The sequence below is a fragment of the Zootoca vivipara genome, chromosome 9 (genome assembly GCF_965207765.1).
Source record: "Zootoca vivipara chromosome 9, rZooViv2.hap1.1, whole genome shotgun sequence".
Taxonomy (NCBI): domain Eukaryota; kingdom Metazoa; phylum Chordata; class Lepidosauria; order Squamata; family Lacertidae; genus Zootoca; species Zootoca vivipara.
Window position 1 is genome coordinate 61,974,968 of NC_142592.1, and position 26,579 is coordinate 62,001,546.

Consider the following 26,579-nt stretch of genomic DNA (forward strand, 5'->3'; position numbering starts at 1 on the left):
CTGTGCAGCTTTGCCGGCAGGATTCCCCCCTTCCCCCTTTGTTTTGACAGCTGGGGGAGGCTTGGGAGTCACGGGTGAACGGTGCGCCAAATGTCCGTCATCGGCGGCTCGCTCTGCCCCCGGCTACAGGGCGCGCGTGCTGCTCCATGCACCCGAGAGGCTATCCTGTGCCTCGGAGGGCACCCTCTGCCCCCTGGCCCCGGCCCCCCTTGGGAGCGCACCCTGCCCCCTTGGGAGCACGCCCCCCCCCGAGCAGCATTGACATATGCTCCACCGCTGAGACAGATGTTGGCCTGTGATAGGCTCCTCACTTTCTGGAATCAAATGGGCGTTCCAGACACCCACATGCCCAGTGCATTCTTTGTCAAAACCAGCACATTTGAATGAAGTTGGCATTTAACAAAGTTTGCTGATATTTTGATAGTTAGCACCAGTCGCAATCATCACCATGATGAGGAATGGCAGGTCATTTCCAATACCGAAATGATAATTTGCAGAAACTGACAATGAACAAATGAAAGATGATTATGATGAACGGAGAAATGAACTTGACAACTTAGACAAGAAGAGATCTGGGATGATAACAACAAACGTGGATAATTGCAACAAATGTGATTAAGAATGTAGAGGTTTACACTTTGAAAACAAGAAAGTGGTTGTCATTTTAGAATTTAAAAGATAAGATGAGATCTTGCTGGAATTGACCAAACTGAGGCAGGCATAGCTTACTGTTTCTACTGGCTAAATGCAAGAACCAGGGAGTGTCCTCTAAAAAGCGGCTACCCAGCCAATGTTCTGCCTCTCCTATTTATTGATAACTCCTCAAATCTTAGCCTTGAACCTATGTTTGGATGCACTTATAGTTGTAGGTAAATCTAAATGGGCTGATGAACTGAGTCAACATTTCTCAAAGATGTCTTTTCTTCCTCAGAAAATGTCAGAGAGTTTCCTTTTTTCCTTGCCCACTGAGAAAAAGAAGGTTGCTTTACAGAATTTTCTCCAGGTATTCTCCACCATTTTTGGGGTCAGTTGCCATTTTCTTCCCATAATGCCCTGGAACGGCACTAAGTTATGGGACACAGTGGAGGGAGCAATATGGTCGCCAGGCTGTCAGCAAAGGGAAATAAAGAAACCATCTTGGGAAAAGATGGCCATTTTAGTCAATTCTATCAAGTTCCGTAGTTCATAGCTGTCAACTTCCGGATTGGAAAATAAGGGATCAGCAGCCTCACCCAGCGGCACGACACCGAACATGCGCAGAAGCGACTTCCGGTGCCGGCTCTGCCCATGTCCGCATGTCTGGGCACCGGAAATCAGTTCTGTGCATCCCTGGGCATGCACAGAGGCGATTTCTGGCAGCACTCGGCAAGTGAGCAAGCAGCCAGCCACCAAGTGAGGCATTTTACTGGGCGGCGGCTGGCTGCTTGCTCGTGGGAGGGGAGGGGCGCCGAGTGGAGCCTCCCTGGCCAGGAGGGAGGGAGAGAAGCTGCTTCTTTTGAAATCCGGGAAATTTACGGGATATCTAACAATCCGGGATAGCAGCGGGAAACGGATTGAAATAAGGGAATTTCCCACAAAAAAAGGGAGGGTTGACAGCTATGCCATAGTTTGATTTCCACCCCTCCTCCCTCCCAGTCCATTTTTCCCTTTTGTGTTGTTTCTTTCAATTGTATGCCTGGGGGTAAGGACTGTCTTATTATCAATATTTGTAAGCCAGTCTGGGAGCTGAAAAGCAAGGTAAAAATGCTTCAGATCAGTGAATAAGAAGTTACGTGTCCTAAAATTTGCTTCCCCATCTTCAATAAGGCTCCTGGACTGTCAGGTCTGATTTTCCTCCAAGGCACTTGGGGTGGCTTAAATATGGTTCCTCCTAGGCGCTGCAGCAATGCGCCACAGGTGAGCTGCACATGGGCACTGGCATGGCTTCTGCCTGCACCACAGTAAACTTGAGTGCAGAAGTACTGTCTGTGCATGAGGCAGCACATGATGCGCTGAAGGGACTCCCCCGCCCCCCCCACAGTGCAACACCTAAATTGGCTCTCTTTTTCCTTTACATAAGAGAATTCATGTTACAAGCTCCCTTAACCTTTGCAATCACCAATTGATAAGTTAACTGCCTTTAACATTGGATTCAATAAAACATGCGCCACTGAGAACCCAAAGTGGGTTTTTACAGAGTCACTGGTTCACATCTTATTATTAAACCCACAGCTGACCTCCAGAGACTTGCAACCATGACAGTACATATTCGGAGCGCTCTGCCAATAAAATATTTAAGAGCGCAAAGGAAGGGGGCGGGCGGGCAGAGAGAAAAGGTGGGTCAGAGGAATCCAAGAAAGGTGTGCAATGAATAAGAAAATTAACGGGACAGAGCGCAAAGAGGGGGGGGGGAGTCATTGCTTTGCTTCTGCTCCACGCTGAGCAATGGGGAAATAAGCCAAGCATTTTATATCCTTCCTGTCTTACTGCAGGCTATAAAATAATAAAATAGTTCTCTGCTTTCAAAGAGGAAGAAAGAGAAAAAGCGATTACAGATGATATATAACTGACTTCAGATTAGATACCTCCAACCTGAAGCATGTCACCGAGATATCATGCCTTATCAAAAAAGCAGTTATTGTAGTTCTACACCATAAAGCAATACACTTATGGTTATCTCTCCAGGTAAGTGGTTTTTGCAATATGTGACACTGGCGTGCTAAAAACAGGGAGGGGTGTGTGTGTGTGTGTGTGTGTGTGTGTGTGCATGTCATCCCACCTGACCAAAGCTTGCCGATGAATTCTCCAAGAGAGCTTCACTTGCAGGCAGCGCAGAACTTGGCAGGTATGCTGTAAAGATTTGTAGAAATTTTAACATCTGGCCCTTTGTGTTATGTGATATCCGGGTTCCTTTAGGTAATTAGCAATTGTGGTTGGCTTTGATGTCTTGATCTCTTTAATCTGATTGCACTGGTTGCACTCATTATCCATCCCCTGATTTGTAGTTGTTGTAACAGTTGCATTTTTTTGTAATAGTTGCATTTCCCTTTTTCTTGGGTTGACACTGGGAATGCTCAGCATGGAATTCCAAAAGAAGGAAATAGTCATAGGAAAAAGCTCTGTTTTCTTACTGCCATTAGCTGAGCCTCTGGAGGGTTAAATAGATGGAGCAAGATTATGTTCTAAACTTCTAAGAGCAGGCATCCCCAAACTGCGGCCCTCCAGATGTTTTGGCCTACAACTCCCATGATCCCTAGCTAACAGGACCAGTGGTCAGGGATGATGGGAATTGTAGTCCAAAACATCTGGAGGGCCGAAGTTTGGGGGTGCCTGTCTAAGAGGCTTCTTTTTCTGCTTCCTAAGCAGAAGATTGATTTGTGGGTAAGTCACCACATGGTGGCAGCATGTGGCTGAGTGGGCCTGGGGAAAGGCATTCAGGGGCCGGATTGAACCCATGGGCTGTAAGTTGCCGAACCTGGCTTTGAAGCTGGAAAGCAGCTTTGCCTATGTATGAAGTTCATATAGCAAAATCATGAGTTGTTGATATGACAGAAAGCAAGCAAGCTGGGCGAGTAGTTTATTTCAGGCACAAACACACAAAGAAAAGAAAAAATAACAACACGAAAATTAGATTAACCTGGTGGAATTCTATCTGGGAATTTGGCGTCTGTTCTAGTGATTAAGTCATCATTTCCATCAGATTGCTCTAATCAGCTGTCAAATAACATTCTGCAGCCCCATCTGTAACTTGGCATCTGAGATATTCAGTCTCCGGTATGCAAAACAAACACCACACACAGAGGTCTGCAGACTGGCATTGATCAGAGCCATTAGGTTTGAGTATATTCTGTGTTTCCACAAGGTGTAGTAGTGAGGACTAATTTTTGCCTCTTGTCCCTCACCCCACTTTTTCTTTTCTTTTTTAAAAAGCAAGCTTTGGGAAATAATAATAATAATAATAATAATAATAATAATAATAATAATAATAATAATAATATATTACGTATACCCTGCCCATCTGGCTTGGTTTCCCCAGCCACTCTAGGCGGCTTCCAACAAGAGATCAAAAATGCATTAAAACATCAATCGTTAAAAACTTCCCTGCCTTCAGATGTCTTCTAAACGTCAGATAGTTGTTTTATCTCTTTGACATCTGAAGGGAGGGTGTTCCACAGGGTGGGTGCCAGTACTGAGAAGGCCCTCTGCCAGGTTCCCTGTAACCTCACTTCTCGTAGTGACGGAACCACCAGAAGGCCCTCGGAGCTGGACCTCAGTATCCAGGCTGAACAATGGGGGTGGAGACGCTCCTTCAGGTATACAAGGCCAAGACTGTTTAGAGCAAGCATAGGCAAACTCAGCCCTCCATAGGTTTTGGGACTACAACTCCCATGATCCCTAGCTAACAGGACCAGTGGTCAAGGATGATGGGAATCGTAGTCCCAAAACATCTGGAGGGCTGAGTTTGCCTATGCCTGGTTTAGGGCTTTAAAGGTCAGCACCAACACTTTGACTTGTGCTTGGAAACGTACTGGGATAACAACGTGCTCAGATTTGCAAGTTTAAATTGGATGTTGCCCATAGGGGCTTTAATTTTTTTTTTAAAAAAATCAGGGAACAAAAACATGCTGATAGTGGTGCAGGAACACCGCCAGAAGAGTGAAAACTGACCTTTCTTTATTAAGCGTACTGCTACAAATGTCATGGTGGCTGTAGCCTCTAATACAGGGGTCAGCAAACTTTTTCAGTAGGGGGCCGGTCCACTGTCCCTCAGACCTTGTGGGGGGCAGGACTATATTTTGAAAAAAAAATATGAACGAATTCCTATGCCCCACAAATAACCTAGAGATGCATTTTAAATAAAAGGACACATTCTGCTCATGTAAAAACACCAGGTAGCCCCCACAAATAACCTAGAGATGCATTTTAAATAAAAGGACACATTCTACTCATGTAAAAACATGCTGATTCCCAGACCATCTGCAGGCTGGATTTAGAAGGCGATTGGGCTGCATCTGGCCCCCGGGCCTTAGTTTGGGGACCCCTGCTCTAATACCAAGGAAGAAGCAAGACCCAGTATCCTCTTCTCACAGTGGCCAGCCAGATGCCCCAATGAGAAGCCTGTACAGTGGTACCTTGGTTCTCAAACACCTTGGTATTCATACAATTTTAGCCTATCTTGGTTTCAGCAAGGCCTTTGACAAGGTGCCCCATGATATTCTTGTAAAGAAGCTGGTAAAATGTGGGCTAGACAATGCTACCATTCAGTGGATTTGTAACTGGCTGACTGACTGAACCCAAAGGGTGCTCATCAATGGCTCCTCCTCATCCTGGAGAGTAGTGACTAGTGGGGTGCCACAGGGTTCTGTCTTGGGCCCAGTCTTATTCAACATCTTTATCAATGACTTGGATGATGGGCTTGAGGGCATCCTGAGCAAGTTTGCAGATGACACCAAATTGGGAGGGGTGGCTAATACCCCAGAGGACAGGATCACACTTCAAAATGAAGGGTTTCAATTAGTTCTGTAACCAAGGGATTGTCCTTCGCTCCACCCTCACTGAAGGTAGCTGTTGCAATTTAAAGAGATTGTGCCCTATTTCTTAGACCCTGGCTCTGATGGTGTTGGGAGCCTTCTGCTAGTTCTGAAGTTTCCCTTCCGCACTGCAGGGTTCTGAGTCACCATCATCTGCTAAACAAGCGGGGCAGTGATACCACCTAGGGTGAAGTAGTTGTTAACCGATTGCTATTGTGGCTCCTCTCTTGTGGCAATCTCTGGCAAGGCAGGCATTTCCAGGGCAAGGTCCCTGCCCCCATCACCCATGCAGAGACCATGCATGGTCCATGGCAGACATGCAGGTTATGTTCTACCCATAGAACATAACTAATGGTGGCTAACACCCCAGAGGACAGGATCACACTTCAAAATGACCTTAACAGATTAGATAACTGGGCCAAAGCAAACAAGATGAATTTTAACAGGGAGAAATGTAAGGTACTACACTTGGGCAGAAAAAATGAAAGGCACAAATACAGGATGGGTGACAGCTGGCTTGAGAGCAGTGCATGTGAAAAGGATCTAGGAGTCTTGGTAGACCACAAACTTGACATGAGTCAACACTGTGATGCAGCAGCTAAAAAAGCCAATGCAATTCTGGGCTGCATCAATAGGAGTATAGCATCTAGATCAAGGGAAGTAATAGTACCACTGTATTCTGCTCTGGTCAGACCTCATCTGGAGTACTGTGTCCAGTTCTGGGCACCACAGTTCAAGAAGGATACTGACTGACAAGCTGGAACATGTCCAGAGGAGGGCAACCAAAATGGTCAAAGGCCTGGAAACGATGCCTTATGAGGAACGGCTTAGGGAGCTGGGTATGTTTAGCCTGGAGAAGAGAAGGTTAAGGGGGGATATGATAGCCATGTTCAAATATATAAAAGGATGTCATATAGAGGAGGGAGAAAGGTTGTTTTCTGCTGCTCCAGAGAAGCGGACACGGAGCAATGTATTCAAACTACAAGAAAGAAGATTCCACCTAAACATTAGGAAGAACTTCCTGACAGTAAGAGCTGTTCGACAGTGGAATTTGCTGCCAAGGAGTGTGGTGGAATCTCCTTCTTTGGAGGTCTTTAAGCGGAGGCTTGACAGCCATCTGTCAGAAATGCTTTGATGGTGTTTCCTGCTTGGCAGGGGGTTGGACTGGATGGCCCTTGTGGTCTCTTCCAACTCTATGACTCTATGAAACAATTTGGAACCCAAACCCTGCAAACCCTGAAGTAAATTTTCTGGTTTGCAAACTTTTTTGGAAGCCGAACGTGCTCCGTTTTGAGTGCTACACTTCCATTTTGAGTGTTACGGTAACCCTGACCCTAACCCTAGTGTTTTTGCTATTTATTTTGCGTTTTTGTTTTTGCGACTCTTCTTTGTTTTTGTGACTGTGTGGAATCCAGTTCAGCTCCTGATGGATTGATTGTGTGACTGCGGTACATTGTTTATTGCTTTCATTTTATAGATCAGTGGTCTCGCTAGATAGTAAAATTCATGTTAAATTGCTGCTTTAGAGGTTGTCTTTAAACGTATGGAACAGATTAATCCGTTTTGCATTGCTTTCTATGGGAAAGCGCGCCTTGGTTTTGGAACGCTTTGGTTTTGGAACGGGCTTTCGGAACGGATTAAGTTTGAGAACCAAGGTACCACTGTAAAGAGGAGTTGAGCATAAGAGCCCTCTTCCCCTGGCTTGAGATTCCCAGCTACTAGTATCCAGAGGAGGAAGAAAGGATCACAAACTGCTTTGCTGTGGACACTGAACTCAAAATGCTACAGTTTGTTTAGCATCATCCGCTCTGCCAGGAGGGTGGCTTAGTCTTTGGAGATTATTAAGTACCAGCTCCCCGCCACAATAGAGGAGAGCATCATTATTTCCTATCTGGAACAAGCTTACAGCACAATTGAACAAGGTGCTTCTTTTAGATTTAAGGGGGGGGGGCAGAGTGAGCAGAAAAAAACTGCTGAAATGCAATGCGTTTGGAAATGTTCCAAGTCTGCCATTTGCTGCACTCTGTATTTCCATTTGGTTCTAATTTGAATTAAATTGAACATTAATTCGGCTGACTAAAAAAACAAAACAAAAAAAACACAAAAAACATAAACCGAACAACAGCCCACAATGCTACACTTTAAAATAAAACTGCTATCCAATTCAAGCACACATTTTCTGATAAACACCATCCATTGCACCTCGCCTATTTGTTGATATTTCTCGTTTGATAAACACCCCCACTGTCTCATTAACCATCTTGTTATGCTTCTTTAGAACTTTTCTTCTTGTTTTTTTAAGCCACCAAGTACATATTAGATCTAATGCCAGTCTGCTGTGTTCAAAATGCGCCCAGAATTGATCCATCAGTGTTTACAAGACGCCTTTGGAAAGATTTCATCATTTGGAAGACCAAATACCCAGAGCACAATGCCCTAAAAAGTTGCATGTTGTTGAAATTCTGCAGCAAGGAACCTAAATTCTGCTGCATAAAATTTGCATAAAATAGAATTTGCATAAAAAGTTCACATAAATTAGGAAAACAATGAGCGGCCCGCGAAAGGGCTCCGGAGAGGGGCTGCTTAAAATGGCAGCCGCTCGAGCGCTGCTGCTGCTGGCACCAACAAAGCCCAGCCCCCTTCCTCCTCTAGGCAGGGTGGGGAGACTCCAGGAGGAGGGAGGGAGGAGGCACCACCGCTGCCACCGTGTGAGGGAGAGGGAGGGAGAGGGAAAGAACGTGAGTGCTGGCGATCCACACGGCGATTCCCAGAGCGTCCGCGGGCTGGATCCAGAAGGCAATTGGGCCTGATCCGGCCCGTGGGCCTTAGTTTGCCGACCCATGGTTTAAACATACCAGTAGTTCTGAGGATAACCTGCCGCCTTTTGCAAATCACAGAAGGAAAGAGCTGGGAGGAAGCCCCTGAAACGCAACACTGCACCATCCAGTTGGCCTGAGCAATACGGTCCACGTACCTCTCTATTGTACCTTTAACATCATGCCACCAGGCAGAGGAGATCCACCTACCCCAGCTGACAGGTGGATCTCTAAAGACTGCCTTACAATCAGACATATGCCAGAATGGTAGCTCATTTAGGGTTGTCAACGCCCAACACCTCAGGCCTATTTTCACTGGGAAGAGATCAGCGGGGAGTTTTTGCCATTCGATAACAAGCTGTGGAGAATGTTAACAGCAAGCGAGGGTCTGCTAAATCTTGATCAGGCCTTTTGCCTGCCAGATTCACAACACGGTGACCTGCACCACCACTTGGTATAGGGAACGGTTGTCTGAACACACCACTGCTTCTCAACAGACCAGGTAATTGACCCCATGGGCCCTGGTTAAGCAAGCAACAGGCAACCACGGCAGCTTCTCCTGCAGAGAAGTGTTGTAATTCAAAGCCAGCTGCACCAAATGCCGGCCACTTTGCTTTGGTGGGCTGCTTTTAAACAACAACCCTTTCTTTAAGCCCAGGAATGAACTTTTTCGTCTCATCCTGACCGCGAGCAGGAGCCACACACACCAGCAAATTCAGGCTGGGCAACTACAACTGTCTTGCACAAAGAACCCGCTTCCCAAAAGATAGGGTTTTTCCATAAGCAAAGCGATGGGCCAGTGCACTGGATAGGGTAGGATAACATGTGCTCGATACAGTGCCATCGTACCTCTTTGCAAAATGGTTTCCCCCATCTGCCTTGTCCCTCCCTCCAGCCCTGGGAACCATCATAAGGGAGCTGTTTCCAGAGGAAGAACTGAACTGAGGAGTGCGAGACTGTTTGCCATCGGGGGGTGTTTGAGTTCACCTGTGAGCTGCCCCACCTCCAGCCCAAGGAACCTCCAGAAGGAATTTTGCTGCCACGGGCATAATGTATATGTGTCTTTTCATGAACTGAATAGAGGGGGAGATTATGAGTCAAGGGGGTGGGGAGACTGTGTGTTATGAATACAACAGTGCTTAGCTTATTTTTTGGCTGCTATTTTGTTAGTGCTGTCAATATCATTTTATAGATCATGAATGCTGTCTTTTACATATGATAAAACTTTATGTTTAGAGATCTGAATGAATTTTTATTACAGCTCACAGGTGAACTCAAGGAGAATTATTCTAAGATTCATTTCAAATTTCTCAATATTCTAGCTGTCAAAACAGGGCCTTGTCCTGATTTTTACTGGAATTTACCTTTATTTGCCTTCAACATTGGGATTGATTCCCATTTAAACTCAGCATCACATCAATAAAATCTTGTGAAGATTTATTTGAAATTCATCTTCTTTTGGCCTGAGTTCTTGCAATTTATCGTTTATTTCTGGACTTTCCCAAGAACTCCAATTTCTACTGTAATTGTGATGTTCAGCTTATTTTTTTTCCCTAGCTACTGCTTTGTTAACAGTGCTTCATAGACTGTAGTTGTTTCACTGACGGTTTGTTAATTATTCAATATGATTTATGCTGTATTTGTGACGTTCTATTATATTCGTTCACGTTATTGTTATCTATTGTTTCTAAGCTGCTCTGGGATTCGTTTGAATGAAAAGCAGCATAGAAATATAATAAATCAAATCTTGGGCAACCAAGATGGAAACCAAACCGGATGAGGAACAGTTGAGGGAACTGGGTATGTTTAGCCTGCGAGAGAGGAGACCAAGAGGAGATTTGATAGCCATCTTCAACTGTCTAAAGGGCTGTCACATGGATGATGGAGCAAGCTTGTTTTCTTTTGTTCTAGAGAGTAGGGTTCAAATTACAAGAAAGTAGATTCCCACTGAACATCAGGAAGAACTTTCTGAAGGTAGGAGCTGTTCAATAGTGGAATAGACTCCCTCCGAAAGTGGTGGACTCTCCTTCCTTGGAGGTTTTTAAGCAGAGGTTGGATGGCCATCTGTCATGGATGCTTTAGCTGAGATTCCTGCATTGCAAGGAGTTAACAGGCAAATGAACTCGCCCATTGCACTTGGGACTAGATGACCCTCCAACGCTATGATTTTATGATTCTATGAAATCAACTCAAACAAATCAGGATGAATGCTAAGTAATCCAGTCCTTTGGAAGCACCCTCTGCGGCACTTGCTCATTGCCACCCAATACTGTCTCTGCAAGTGAAACAGCCATTCTTTCTTTTCTAATAAACGCCCTGACTTTGAGAAATGACAACCTCATTTAATGATTTACACTGCTCTATTAAGCAAACACATTTGAGGCATTTAATCTTCTCTTTGCTTCCTACCCAAACAGTTTTGGCTCTGGGGCACAAGGGAGGTCAGGTACAACAGAGGTATGGAAAAGGGGGGGGGTTGATACTGTGATAGAAAATTCCCCCACTTCACATTCATGTGTAAACACCCATGATTAAGTATCACTTCTTCAAACAAATGAGCCTTTACAAAAATTCATTTAATCCTAAAATAGATATTCACTCGGATTCGACAGCCGCACTGGAGATATTGCCCCCAGGCGACTTCATACTATCCATGCAAAATGCAAACCCTTTAAAAAAACAGGGGAGGTACTGTAAATGCAAGTGAGTTAAGCCCAGAAGAAACAGGATCATGTCATCTGCTGCGGCAACAACTTTTGACAATATATTCCACTGGCTGTTTTGGCACTTCTTTTGTGGTTTTCTGGTGTGCCGTGGCCAGAAATGGCTTGATGGTCCATTATAGTGAACGGGGAACTTCCTCACCAATCTCCACCTGCCCTCAGCCAACCCTTGCCTGCCTGCCTGCCTGCCTTCTGACTTAGCCCTGGAGGTGGTTCTGGCTGTCAGCTTCTTGCCCCTTAGTCTCTGTTTTGCCCCTGTTGAACTAGCAGGGAAGAGGATGGGGACAAAGCTAGCTCTGACTCCACTAGCTGTAAGACTTGTCTTCCAATCATCATCATCATCATCATCATCCATCCATCCATTCCTTATACCCCGCCCATCTGACCAGGTTGCCCCAGCCACTCTGGGTGGCTTTCAACAGAATATAAAAACACAGTGAAACAACATTAAAAACTCCCCGACACAGGGCTGCCTTCAGATGTCTTCTTAAAATCATATAGTCACTTATCTGCTTGACATCTGATGGGAGGGCGGGTGCCACTACCGAGAAGGCCCCCTGCCTGGTTCCCTGTAACTTTACTTCTCACAGTGAGGGAACCGCCAGAAAGCCTTCAAAGCTGGACTTCAGTGTTCGGGCTATACGATGAGGATGGGGACGCATCTTCAGGTATACAGGATTAAAGCTGTTTAGGCCTTTAAAGGTCAGCACCAACACTTGGAATGGATACCAGGTATCACTGTTGATTATGTTACATATGCTTGGGACACCACCCAAACCTACTGCCTTCCCTCCTTATTTTGGGGGCCAGGATGCAAACATTGTGTGTGTTTGAAGCATTGCTGTAAGTGTGCCGTGGGGAAGCTGGCACATCTTTTATCTGATCTATATCCCAGTCTGCCTCTAAAGCCCTAAGAAGCTGACAACACATATTTAAAACTTAAGAAAAATAAATAACTTAAGAAATCTAGTGTCACCCAATTTTTTAGTAGTGCCCTGCAAACTAAGAAAAGCCTTTCTGCCTCTGCCCCAAAGCCTGTCAAACTAAGTTTTTTTAACAAAACATTTTGCTCTGCATGATCAAGCAGCTCTGTGTAACTCTCAAACCTGATCTCTTTCCCACCAATATCAAACCCTCCAAGTGTCCCTATTTTCCAGGTACATCTCTCATTTAGAGAAGCCGTCCCAGTTTCTGATTTGATCCCGGAATGTCCTGCTTTTCCTTAGGATGTCCCTATGTTCACTGGAGAAGTGTTGGAGGGTATGAAGTTACCCAACCCCCAAGCCGTCTGAAGGCAATCCTGTATAGGGAAGTCTTTTTTAATGTTTTATGCTTTAATGTGTTTTTATATATGTTTGAAGCTGTCCGACTGGGGCAAATCAAAAAGATGTGTGGGGTATAAATACAGTGGTACCTCGGTTCAAGTACACAATTGGTTCCGGAAGTCTGTTCATAAACTGAAGCATTCATAAACTGAAGCGAACTTTCCCATTGAAAGGAATGGAAAGTGAATTAATCCGTTCCAGGTGGGTCCGCGGCGTTCGTAAACCGAAAATTCGTAAACCCAGGTGTTTGTAAACCGAGGTTCCACTGTAGTAAAATTATCTTTATGGAATGGGATGTCCCTATTTTCATCGGAGAAATGTTGGAGGGCATGCAATATACACTCACCCAATAAATACAATTTATATACATTTTATTTTTCTTAAAAATGGGAATGGTGTCATTATACCTCAAGGCCATAGAATAACTCATACGTAAGACAGGAACTGAGTTCTGGTCTGTTTGTTCTTGACCTATGCCTTTTCCAAATCAAGAACTCTCTAGCTAGATTATCTTGTAGTGCTTTTTTGTTTGTTTGACATTTGTTCATCTTTTCAATAGATTTTTTTTCTGCTTCATGCACTCTCCTCACAATCAAAGTCACCTTGGACCACTGAGTCACTTAGTTCATTCATTGTGAGTAAGGTGCCATGCTAACAGCAACATTGTAGCTTTTCTGCCCCAGTTATAAAATTGCAATTTATCTGCTCTTTCTATATAATAGCAAAAGGCATCAAAGATGTTTAAGGAGCATAATCAAGCTTAGCCTGTAATAAGAAATAAAATACACAACTTGTCACATCCTCTGAAATGTTTCAGGTGTGAAGTCGAGGCTGTGAACTATGGAGAATTTTAAGTTGCTGACACCTACCAATCCATTCCATTTGGATAATTAACAGAAGTGTTACACCTTTAAATCACAGACCCTCCAAGTGTCCCTATTTTCCAGGGACATTCCTGATTTAGAGAAGCTGTCCCAGTTTCTGATTTGATCTCAGAATGTCCCGCTTTTCCTTAGAATGTCCCCATTTTCATTGGAGAAACGTTGGAGGGTATGGAGTTATCTGACCCCTGACCTGTCTGATGGCGATCCTGCATAGGGAAGTTTTTTTTTTAAAAAAAAGTTCAATGTTTTATTATGTTTTTATACATATTGGAAGCTGCCCAGAGTGCTGGGGCAGTCCAGTAAGACGTGTGGGGTTTAGACAGTAAAATTATCATTGTGGAATGGGACGTCCCTATTTTCATTGGGGAAATGTTGGAGGATATGAAGGCAAAGGAGTTTATAAAATTTGTGTTGCATTGTGCTTGTGGCAGTGATGGGGGGATCTGACACTGATCGCCGAGCTGGCACAGAGTATTCTGTGACTACACGTGGAACAAAGCACCCAGCTACAGAAGGCGCACAGTCCAGATTCTCTTGGAAGGGGTAGTTGTCAGTTTGGCCGAGATAAAAACTTCGCAGAGGTCCAATGGGAGCAAGGGGCAGATTAATATCTCACTCAGCGCTGAATTCTATCTCAGTGCAACCTAGCTTCCTCTCCATTTCCCTTTTCATTCTTGAACGGCATTGAGGATATGAAGATGTAGAATGATAGAACTCAAAGGGATCCCGAGGGACATCTAGTCCAACCCCCTGCAATGCAGGAATCCTGCCCACAGTCATCCCTGGGTGGGCTCGAACCACCAACCTTCCTATTAACAGCCAGACCCACTGTGCTATTGCACCACATGAAGCTGCCTGGGTGCTGAGTCAGATCATATGTACATCTAACCTGGAGTACCTGCTACTCTGACTGACCTCAGGCATCGACATCGACCTTCCTCTCCATGTTAACCCAACCCTCCCTATGTGGTTGTGTGTATGAGCCCGTGCCCTGCTCATTACTGGTTCCAGTGTAGTGTGTGACTCCCCCCCCCCCACGCTCACCTAAAAGGTAAAGGTAAAGGGACCCCTGACCGTTAGGTCCAGTCGCAGACGACTCTGGGGTTGCAGCGCTCATCTCGCTTTATTGGCTGAGGGAGCTGGCGTACAGCTTCCAGGTCATGTGGCCAGCATGACAAAGCCGCTTCTGGCGAACCAGAGCAGCGCACGGAAACGCCGTTTACCTTCCCGCTGTAGCGGTATCTATTTATCTACTTGCACTTTGACGTGCTTTCGAACTGCTAGGTTGGCAGGAGCTGGGACAGAACAACCAGAGCTCACTCTGTCGCAGGGATTCGAACCGCTGACCTTCCGATTGGCAAGCCCTAGGCTCTGTGGTTTAGACCACAGCGCCACCCGAGTCCCGCCAATGCTCACCCATTGTGGTCCAAAAAGGTGACTCATCTACCCTAAATTGGTGATTTGAGGATTAAACCTGGGACCTTCTGCATTAAAGGCGTTTGCCCTTCTGCTGAGCTCTGGTCCATCTTCAGCGACGACCAAACTTATTCTTAAGCTGAAATCAAAGGTGAATTTGAGTTGTGCTCGGCTGAAACACCCAGTGGGAATATTGAGGCCTTTCACTCAGCTTGGTGAAATTCTTCAGATGTAGCTCCCCGTTACACCTTCCTTTGTATTCTCAGGTGGAATTGCTTGCTCACTTTCATCCAGAACTTTTAAATGATGGCATATCAGCCGAGCACAGTCAAATACAATTCCTGCCTCTCGCTGGTGTTACTGTGCGCCACAAATGCTCAGCCCTTGAGGAAATGGATATTTCATCAAACACCTTTGCCGCCGTGAAGCTAAGTTGCTCCCCAGAAGACGTTTCATCACTTTGGTTTTAATAAAATCTCAGGACTAAACACACGCCGCCGCGCAATATTCTAGCAACACCTTGGCTTTGAGGGATTGTCAGGATTTGGCGACAAAACAATTCAGTGGCCCTCTAGAGGACAGCGGCTCGTGTGATGGGCAAGAGCAGAACCCGAAACTGGTCTTAGTCACTCAGATCACTCACAGGTAAGAGAAAGGAAAAAGGGTTGTCGAGCCTTGCAATTCTGTCTGGGAACAGAGACGAAGGATTTATATCAAGAATAAGTGAGGGGCATTGGCGGCTGGTGCCCATGGAACAAAGAGGGTAGGTGACAGTTGGGACCAATAAGAGGTGAGACCAATGGCTGGTTGTAAGTTAGAAGGTAGCCAGGTGGGGGCTGGCTGAGAGAAGATAGAGGTTGGGGGCGCAGGGTCCCATTTGCCATAATGGGCCATTCTCCACAGATGAAGGGCTACTGTTGCCAAGATTCATCTATTTCTTGTGGGGTGTTTTGGCCATTCTCCCATGGCTCCATGGTGTTTGCATTGTGCAAATATGTGGGATAGACAGATCATGTGAGTACTTGGAGTATAATCTCCCATATTCCCAGCTGCTAAGATTTCAGAGAAACTGCAGCCATTTGAAAGGTAAAGGGTAAAGGTAAAGGGGACCCCTGACCATTAGGTCCAGTCGTGACCGAATCTGGGGTTGCGTGCTCATCTCGCATTATTGGCCGAGGGAGCCAGCGTACAGCTTCCAGGTCATGTGGCCAGCATGACAAAGCTGCTTCTGGCGAACCAGAGCAGCACACGGAAACACCGTTTACCTTCCCGCTGTAGCGGTTCCTATTTATCTACTTGCATTTTGACGTGCTTTCGAACTGCTAGGTTGGCAGGAGCTGGGACCGAGCAACGGGAGCTCACCCCATCACAGGGATTCGAACCGCTGACCTTCTGATCAGCAAGCCCTAGGCTCAGTGGTTTAACCTACAGTGCCACCTGGGTCCCATTTGAAAGGTAGGTTTTCTAATTATGGCTAATTGCTGATGTAACAATAGCAAGAAAGCCATCGCCTTCTCTTTGTTAGAAGAAAAGGCTCAGCAGTAAACCCTGCACAAATCTGGAGCGAAGTCGCTAAGATGGTTGGGTGGTTCCAGCGACTCCTGCAGCCAAGCTGGTGCCAAACATCTTGCTCTGCTTTCCTTTGGACCACATCTGTGAGGTCGAGAAGGGAGTCTTGTCCATACCTGCGAAGTTGCTGTCAGAGAAATAAGGGACCGGGCCGGAAAAAGCAGACCAGAAGTGGTGCTGCCGCCATTTTGGAACTGGGTGGAGCATGCTCAGAAGTGACTTTTGATGCTGCTTTGCCCAGTTCCAAAATGGCCGCCGTGCCAGAATAAACCGGGGGGGGGGGGAACAAAAAAATCCGTTTTTTCAGCTAGGAACAGCTGGAAAAACGGGGATTTCCCGGGGAAAACGGGAGACTTGGCAGCTATGGTCTTGTCCACTGGGCAGCCCAGGACCTCCAGACACACTCACTGCAAAGCTTGCACCCCAGAGAGGTCACTTCAGTGCTGCTAATGGAGCACAGACAACATATTCTTGTGAATACACACTAAAGTTTGACAAGCTCCTTGTATCAGCATCTCATCCTCTCTGGAGGCTGGCAGCATTGATTTGGGTATGTGTAATGCGATTCCACCGTCCAAAGTTTTCGTATGGGGATAGAGGTCTGCATTCATTTTAAAATAATACAGGAACACGTGAGACAATTACACCCTCAATTTTTTGTTCTTTTACATATGTTTCAAAGACAAGCGAATGTAAAAGCAAACAAAAAACTGACTTGGAAAACTAATGCAAGCATATTCCTGTTTGTCAGTGGAGGCTGATCCATTTGGGAAAATGGGAAACTGTGCCCACTAAGCTCAGCCTCTCCCCTGCTAGGTCCCACCTACCTAATAACCCTTCTAGGGGGAGGCACTGGGTGTCAGCTTCCTCCTCCTCCTCCTCCTCCTCCTCCTCCGTTTCAGTGTTGACTTTGTAGAATTCAGCAGGCAGGAAGATGGGGACAAAACCAGAGTTAGTTAATGGCAGTGGTGCCAACTCCGGTGAGCCCCCTTTTTTTGGGGGTGGCCCCCAACTGTTCCCTGCTGTCAGGGAGTGGAGGAGGCCAAGCGTGGAGCTGAGCGTGGCTTCAGTGGCTGGCTCCTCCTCCTCCTCCTGTGGAAGTCTGCCAAGTGTGAGAGAGGAGGAGCTGCCGGCCACTGCATTCGACTCTTTCCTATGGCTCCTCCCAAAACATCATACATGCGACCTGAACCCTCAACTCTTTGATGCAAGCTGACGCCTCTGGTTGGCTGCATCTGTCATTGTTTCTGTCTCCGCCTACTTTCACTGGTTCTGTCTCCACCTACTGTTGACCTCCTTGCCTTCAACTCTACCAATCCCAATGGATGCCAGCCTCCACTGGGTGGAGTTCATGGCACACAAATTATTTTCCACCCAAATAAAAAAATCCATGTGGAAATCTCCATATATAAGCTACCATTGACAATGGGTGTAGGGATTTCCCCTGGGATCTTGGCCTGCCACAGGGTTGAGCTTGATTGGAATCAGGGAAAAGAGCTGTGTCTGCTTTTTTGAAACTAAAAGGAACATTTAAAGGACACACCACATCTAACATGGTCCTCATTCTTCTGCTTCCAAAGCCCTCTGCTGGCATTTTACAAGGAACTTAATCTTTGTGGCGGGTTCCTTTTTTTTAAAATCAGAAAGTGGGGAGGCAGTTCCAATCTGCTCTGCTCCAGTGGAAATGACAGAGGCCAATCAGTTTGTAAGATGCATTGACAAATTGTTTGTGCCACGCATACATTCTTTTCCTGGAAGGGAAAACACATACGGATTCTCTTTCCTTCCTTCCTCACGCTTCTCGATAGCCCATCTCCGAGTTACAAGAGGGACAACAATGCAGGATTGATTGCCGGCAGATTTAATGCCATTCTTAATGACATCTTGTGAAGATTAGGAAGTTGTTGGAATCAGATATCAGTAAAGACCTGGGATTGCTTTGTGGAGCTGGTCTGAATTAATTAATGGGTAGCTTTCCTTTGATATTGCTTTGATATTCGGCTTGATGCCAGTTAAGTCTCAAATACAAAGGGAACTTCACTTTGTTTATGCCTTTTTAGGATTTTGTTTTTAGCCTGGAGTTTTCTGTCTGGTGGTCTTTTCCCTCTGTCTTTTTAACTCTAGCTAGCCTGTGCATTTACAAGATGTTTAAAAGCAGAGCAATGTAGCAACATGTTCTTTTTTAAATGACTGCCCTGTTCACAATAACCACAAGCTAGATTCCTTGAGGCCACCTTGCCAACAACTCACAATAAGTTAGGGCGCTACTTGCTATTTTCAGGTGAGACTTCAGGCAGGATTCAATACCTATAAATTCAAATTGATTTGAAGCTCTTGTGCAACAAAAAAGAATTCCCCACCCCCTCAAAAAGCACCAGTCTTTTTGTGGTAATGAAAGTGACAGGGACATGTACTGGAAAATGTGAGATAATATTTGCCTGTGCAACATCACCTAACCAATCAGGATGAATGCTAAATAAACAGGTCATCTGGAAGTAGGGATGGGTGAAATTGTAAAATTAGGTTTCGCTCCGTTTCTCATTTTTTCCAATCTAAAGTTCAGCTCTCCATATTTCCACAACATTTTGTGATACTTCCCCCCCTAAAAAAAGAAGTCCTCGTGAACATTCATCAGCATTTAAGTTTCCTTTTTCCTAAAATACACGTTCGTAACAGAATTTTGCCTAATAAACACATTTTTTGCAAAACTATTTTTGCCTAATACAATGTATTGCTGTATGTTCACTTGGTAGAGTATAAGACTCTTAATCCCAGGGTCATGGGTTCGAGCCCCATGTTGAGTGAAAGATTCCTGCATTGCAGGGGGTTAGACTAGATGACCCTTGTGACCCCTTCCAAATCTCTGAAATTTAAGAGCTGTGGGGGTGGCCTGAAAAACCCTTTAGAAGCTGCTTTGTGCATCTTCTTTAAAGTTCTGAATAGGGAGGTACGTATATGAAGCAGAATAGGGAGGGACGCGGGTGGCGCTGTGGTCTAAACCACTGAGCCTAGGGTTTGGAATTGGAATTGGAAGGGATTGGAAGGTCGGCGGTTTGAATCCGTGCGATGGGGTGAGCTCCAATTGTTCGCTCCCAGCTCCTGCCAACCTAGCAGTTTGAAAGCAGAAGGTAAACGGCGTTTCCATGCGCTGCTCTGATTTCACCAGAAGCGGATTAGTCATGCTAGCCACATGACCCAGGGAAACTGTCTGCAGACAAACTTCGGCTCCCTCGGCCAGTAAAGCAAGATGAGCACCGCAACCCCAGAGTCATCCACAACTGGACTTAACTGTCAGGGGTCCTTTACCTTTACCTTTAGGGAGGGAGAAGTGTTTCCTTCACCATCACAAGGCACAAAGCTGCTCCCAAAGGGATTTCAAACACGGTGCTTTGAAGTCCCAGCAACTGGGGCTCTAAAGCGCAGCAGCACCTGACACCGCTTTGGTGGCCCCGCCCACCCGCCAATGGGTCAGGAGAAAATTATTTGACCCACCAGCCAGAAAAGTGTTCCCACCCCTGCCCTGGTATAGGCATTTTTGTACTCACTTCTTTCTCTTTTTTGGGCATAGGAACAGCATTATAAAACATGAAGTGTAAATTTCGAAGGATAGCTGTGCTTCGTTTTGCCAGTTGTTTAGGAAAGTGCGAATTATGTCCACCTTTAAATGCCAGATGAATCAAATTTCTCCCATATCCCTTTCTGGAAATTTTCAGTGTGATAGCTTTAAATCCAAGCAGACTCCCTATACCAGGCACCCCCAAACTGCGGTCCTCCAGATGTTTTGGCCTACAACTCCCATGATCCCTAGCTAACAGGACCAGTGGTCAGGGGTGATGGGAATTGTAGTCCAAAACATCTGGAGGGCCGAAGTTTGGGGATGCCTGCCCTATACAGTGTATGTACACTCCCACTAAACTGCTTGCCATCACATTGCCAAACTTTCTTTGGGGACACAGAATCATAGAGTTGGAAGGGTCCCCAAGGGCCCAACCTCCTGCAATGCAGGAATCTTTTGCCCAATGTGTGGCTCAAACCCACAACCCTGAGATTAAGAGTCTCATGCTCTACCAACTGAGCTATCCCAGGAACGAGGGATAGAAGCTTACCGTTTCTTTATAAGAAGACTCTTTGGTTTCCATGAAGAACACACAAGACACGTTGCAGTACTCTTGGCATAGCTGCCAAGTTATCCCCTTTTTTAAGGGATTTTCCCTTATGCTGAATAGGCTTCCTCGCGAGAAAAGGGAAAACTTGGCAGCTATGACTCTTGGACCCGCAAGTGCCCCCGCCTGATAGGGGTCAAATGTGGCTTATGCAATCGAAGAAGCACAATTTTGCACGGGTTTTTAGGAGTCGGAGCTGAGGCACACATCTTGCGACACACCGGAGAGCACAAGGAAGCTGAATTTAATTACCCCCAAACAGAATTTAAAGCAGGAGTTTGGGATTAACACCTCTGCCCTTTCAGAAAGCACCAGGGGATCTTAAACAACTACTAACAAATGAACGCCAACAAGACTCTATTTCTCATCCAGCGTATGGCACCTCCGGCAGCACAGCACTCCTTCAACACCATGCTGCGGCGCCGGTTCATTGCTGATGCACATGGCAGTGTGCCAGCTCCCGACTTGCTCACACTGTGGCTGGCAGCAACCTGGCTTGCCCTCGGAAGCCTCCTGTCCAAGTAGCAATTAGACTTTGCTACCTGCCAAGTTGCTATCAGAGAAATAAGGGACCGGCTGGAAATAGCAGACCGGAAGTAGCGCTGCCGCCATTTTGGAACTGGGCGGAGCATGCTCAGAAGTGACTTTTGATGCTGCTTTGCCCAGTTCCAAAATGGCCGCTGTGCCAGAAGTCGCACTGCAGCCATTTTGGAACTGGGCAAAGCAGCATCAAAAGTCGCTTCTGAGCATGCTCTGCCCAGTTCCAAAATGGCCGCCGCGCCAGAATAAACTGGGAAAAAACAACAAAATCCGTTTTTTCAGCTAGGAACAGCTGGAAAAATGGGGATTTCCCAAGGGAAACGGGGGACTTGGCAGCTACGATGCTGGCTGTGGCTGATGGGGATTTTAGTTCAACAATGTCTCACCATGTCGGCTACATCAGCTATACAGGGTGAAGGTTCCCCAAGCTGCATTTGTCCCATATTGTTAATGTGTGTGTGTGTGTGTGTGTGTGTATCTGTGCTCGTGTGCATGCGGACCATGAGCAGGAGAGAATCAGCAAGCAGGAGAAGTCCCCGTCCTGTAGATTCTGTCCTGCAATGCCTTGTTCTTAGCCATTTTGTCTGCGTTTGCCCTAGACAGGTTGTAATCCCTGCTAGGAAGGGAAATGACTTGGGAGGAGATATTGTGGGGATAACTGAAGCTTGCCTTCACCAAGTTGGTGACAGTTTGTTAGGCAGCTGTGCCAGATGAGGCTGATGGGAGTGGTAGTCCAAAATGCATTTTGGGGGTGCCAGGTTGGTGAATTTATCTACACGCCCATCTGCAAATGCTCTCTGCCGCTTCAGCATTAGCAGTGCCTGGTAATCATGTTTGGGTGTTTACCGAGATAACGTGCTCTTCTGCCCCAACTTTCCTCAGGTATACACAGAAATAGATGCCATATATGTAACTGGAATAGAGATGATAAACTCCAGAAAGGTCTAGACTTTGAGGCTTCTGTAGGTCAGGGTCCCATGGAAGCATTTAAGACCCCTCAGAATCCTTATTAGATAAGGACTGAAGTGGATGGGCAGGTGTTTACGGGAGTTGGATACTATTTCAGACATCCTAAATGCTGATTTGGACCTCTGACATGGGAGTAAATAGCCCAGTCTGAACTATTTCTAAGCTGAATTCGGAGAACTTGATGATGAATTGCGTCTGCTGATGTATTCCCTGATAACCCTCCCCTACAGCTCAGCCAGTTCTGGGTCAAACAGCATCTTCTGGCATTGAAATCAGATATTTTGACTTATGCCAGTGTAGAGGGAGGTCAGGGATGCAGTGTAAGTAAGGTCACCGGATCAAAACCCTAACAATAAAGTATTCTTTCCCCCTCCACATCCCTGTGTCTCGCATCAAGACCTTGCAGCTCAGAAGCATCAGTTTATGTGGCATATAAACACACTTGTAAAAGATTTTTATGAGATGTTTATGGTTCCCAGCTGCTATCGCCACCCTTCAAGCCACTCATCATTAAATCCTTCTCCAAAACGGCATTGGCAGCCCAGTATAGGTTTTTTTTCCCCACACCCTAATTTGCGGCCAGCATCATTAAAGGAGGTTAATGCCAACCGTGAGCAGTTCCCGTTTGCCGCCTCCATTTCCGAGGCCTGCAACATTGTTTACCATTTTGCCTTCCTAATCTCATTGATGTTGCAAAGGCATCCGAGGCAGCGTCAGGGGTGGCTGTCTCACAAACACCCGCTCATTAGCCAGGCCAGTTTTAATAGCGTGTGTCGTGATGCTAATGAGGCTGCTGGAAAAGTTCTGTACTTTCCACTTTCGGGTGTCAGCAAAGTGGCTGACACCAGCCCAGTGGGCAGAGACGCATTTAAGGACATTTACCCATCGCCGGCTCGCTTTGGCTAAGTGCCACCGCAGACCAAGGCCAGGTTTTTAAACATCCCAGACCCTCTTTGAGGTGGTAATGCATGCTTTTGTGAACTACTTGTGTGGGGGGGCATCTTGCTGCTACCATTGGATCAGACAGATACTTAGTCCAACCCCCCAAGGCTCTCCCCACACCTGCTGGACCTGCGGCTTCTACTGGATCTCCAGACCGGGACTTGCCTGCAGCTGGGCAAGTAGAGCAGGGACCAGAATCCTGGGCAGGCAGGCAGGCAGCATTGGAAACATCTGCTGTCCCAGTTAGGGGTGGCAGCCCTTTAAAGCCTTCCTGCCCTGAAGGCAGGGCAACACCAAATGGTTTTGTCTCTTTGGGGGCAGCACTTCGGGGTTGGAACGAGGGCATGGGCCAGCCCTCTCATGCTAAAATCATGGTTATAGTGGGGATGGGTTTTTAATTGGGTGGGTGCTGTTTATTTGGGGTGGGTGGGGTTGTTCTAAATAGTTCGTGTTGTGTGTTAATTTGTCTTTGTCTTTTGTTCTGTAAGGCGGATATTGTACAACTTTTTAAATGCGTTTGTGGGACGGGCTTTATTGTTTTGTTGGCTTTGCTTTAACTATTTACTCATGTTTTTACCTTGTATTTTTATTCTGCGAACTGCCCTGAGATCTTGTGATGAAGGACAGTATATGAATCTCAATGATGAGAAGTGTTATTTTCCTAGAAAAAGAGGTGCCGGAACTCACCATGAAGGCCTTCCTTGTTCTCTTATAATGGCAATGGCACCCACCTGAGAGGTGCCAGAACTGAGTTCCAGCGAGTTCTAGCTGGGGGAACCCCCCCCCCGATTATGGTGATGATGATAATAATAATGATGATGATGATGTCTGAGCCTTCAATTGAGAACCTTCCAGTCTGTGAGTTGGATGTCTCTTGTGGCAAACTTTGAAAGGAGACAGTCCATATTCCTTGCACCAATTGGTCAGAGCAGGTCAGCTAATACTCCCTGGCCTCTGTAAAGGCTTCTAGGGCAGGCTTGTTGACTGCTGCCAGGCAATTGCTCGCCTTGTCTTTGACTGCACAGGAGCCAGATCTGATGGGTTTACACCGTTTCATTTTCCAGGGAACAAAAGTGGATGAGCTGCCCCAGAAGGAACATGGCATGTCCATCCCCAAGGTACTGCCCTCTCCTAACTCCCCCCTAGCACCCAGGGCATACCCCGTTGTGGCGTTTCACCTCTAGGGGTCTAGAAAGAGTTAAGTTGCCAGGGAGGTAAACGGCCAATGGGAGCTCTCCAGGCAGAAGCAGGGGTATATAGGGAGAAGCAGGCAGACAGGAGGAGGAGATAAAGGAGTTGAGTTGAGGTGGATTTGATGAGAGAGGTAGAGAGGATTTTGAAATAGAGGGTTAGAGAGGCTAGTGAGGTGAGCAGTGGGGCAGAATCTATAAGAGTTAAGAAGAGAATTTCAGTCAGGGAGGACAGGGGGGGGAACTAAGACTAAAGGTTAAGCTTAAAGTAAACATAATTGAGAAACCAATAAGAATTGATATGCTTGTAAGATCTTCACATCAAATAAACTTAATTGTTTTGTTCACTGTTCATCTAACTGAGTTCAAATCAAGTGTGTACCAGTACACAGATTTACTGGTTGGTGGCAGCAAGGGGGAGAAATAGGCGAGGGAGGTATTGGGTCAATAGACCGTCAAACGTCCGGGGACCCTTTACCAGTGTATCTTGCCACACCTGTCAACATCAGAGACCACGCAGACCACATGAGGGTTTCCACTTTGCACCCATGTCCCTCCTGGTTGACCACAGAATGAGTCACGGATATTAGCCTGTTTCTAGGTAAGCTGCGGGCTTTCAGTTTACGGTGAAGCAATCTCAGCCACACGCCTGGATAATCTGCTATATTTGGGAACAATCAGACCGTAACACATTGCCTTCTAAATTTTTTAAAATAGATGTTAATAAGCTCTAGCATTCTGATCAAGGGCCTCCACAAAACAGCTCAGGGTGGTGTGTGTTGTGGGCAATATGTTGGACTTGGCCTGGTCCTCTTCACATGAGATGGATTTTTTTTTGGAACCTCGAGATTATATTTGCTTGAAACTGTTTTTGAATGTTGTGTTTTTAAATTGCCATGACCCTTCCTGAGACCGTGGGGGTGAAGGGCAAGTAATGAATCAAATTTATTATTGTTATTGTTATTAAATCTGTTTGCAGCTGTGATGTTCAGAGCCACTCCAGGCAAGCAAAAGGCATGTTCAGGGTTCAAGGACACATTCCGGTGAGGCGAAATGCTTTGGGTGCAAATCAGGGCCAGGGATGGGTGCGGCCCATGGAGAGGTCAAAGGGCAAGACAGAGAGCCCTAGAGGCCCATAAATGGCCATTGGGATTGAGGCTCCCCACCCCCGTGTTATGCAGAAGTGCTAAGCCCCTTAATGTCACAGCCCATCTTTTCAATGCTGGCTACGTCCTTGGCTTTCAGATTGCCCCTTGCCGAGATCATTTTGGTTTGCAGTGAGCATATGGAGAAGCGACAGCTGTCTGTCCCCGGGGAACTCATCCTTTCATTCAGTAGGCCAGTGAGCATAATTTCAGGTCCAGTTTCAGAGCAACCTTTGAAAGATGTCATTTATGGTATTCGGAGAACGAACATCCCCGTAAAATAGGTGTGTTTTTCGTCACTTTCACACTGTGCGTTTTGGGCTGGATGGTTTTAGAAGGGAATTTGTGAAATGGCATCTCCTGGGTGACCTTGGGCCAGGCACAAGCTCTCAGCTAACCTACTATGTTTTGGGGAGTGAGGAAGTCAGCTCTGCTGTTCGACTCTGCTATTATTTTTGGGACTGGAGAACATTTAGCTTGGTAAAGCTACGTTTGATGAAGAAGCGTAAAATTTCTGTTATTGACACACATTATTGACACACATTTTACCTACCAAGCAAAACTAAATTATCTTTAATCTTTTGAATTCCCAAGTCAAGTTACAACTTTTTAGCACCTTCTCATTTTGGGGATTTGAAAGTTGCAAATTTCAAAATGCCCTACTGGCTCGTGGACATCTGTCCCAAAGACTTACCTTGACAGCAGCATAGGTTGGAATGATAAAATGAGGTGACTCGCTTTAGGGTGTCTGGATCTTTGCAGAGCACAGATTGGGAACGTGAAGCCCAGGGGCCAAATGTGCCCCTTCTGGCTTCCCTAATGGGTCCTTGGGGTTCATGCCCATGCCACAGCCCTCACTGGCCCTGCTCTGCACGGCACAAGCATGGTGCACGCCATGTGTGCATGACATCAGCTGTCATGTGGTGTGCTGAGATCATGTGATGCAGCGGTCTCCCCCTCAACCACAGGGGCAAGGCTGTGCACTTGTCCCTAACCCTGGGGCAAATGGGATAAGTGTGTTGCCCTCACATCCTAACCAGCGATCTGGGAGTCTGCTGAAACAAGCCATCAGTTGCGTATCACCGGCAGCTCACTCTATCATCAAAAGTCAGCCACCAATGGTATCCCGGGGATCATGTAAATCAGCCTTAATTTCCCCTTTGATGCAAGGAAAGAAAGATCAAGGCTTTAGTATTGGGCTCTCTTTTCCTTCTTTAAAGATTTGTCAGCCGGTTCCCTCAGTCAACATCTGGACAACCCGCAAAGGTGATGAATTCCTTTAATATCTCTTCATGAATCAGCCGCTCCGAGCACAACTATTTTAGCTGAATTCTCCCTCCAGGAGGTTTAAAAACTCACACACACAAAAAACTTCCTTGTACCAAGC

General features: G+C 46.1%; 1 protein-coding gene and 1 long non-coding RNA gene across 51 annotated transcripts in view; one reads left to right on the forward strand and one right to left on the reverse strand.

Moving 5' to 3' along the window:
• CELF2 (CUGBP Elav-like family member 2) overlaps positions 1 to 26,579 on the reverse strand; it is a 492,055-nt gene that overhangs the window by 99,846 nt on the left and 365,630 nt on the right. The gene's annotated exons all lie outside the window — the stretch shown is intronic.
• LOC148684666 (uncharacterized) lies at positions 929 to 9,299 on the forward strand. Its single transcript, XR_015945935.1, has 3 exons — positions 929 to 1,003; positions 2,472 to 2,664; positions 9,222 to 9,299. It is a non-coding gene; the product is annotated as an uncharacterized LOC148684666 (long non-coding RNA).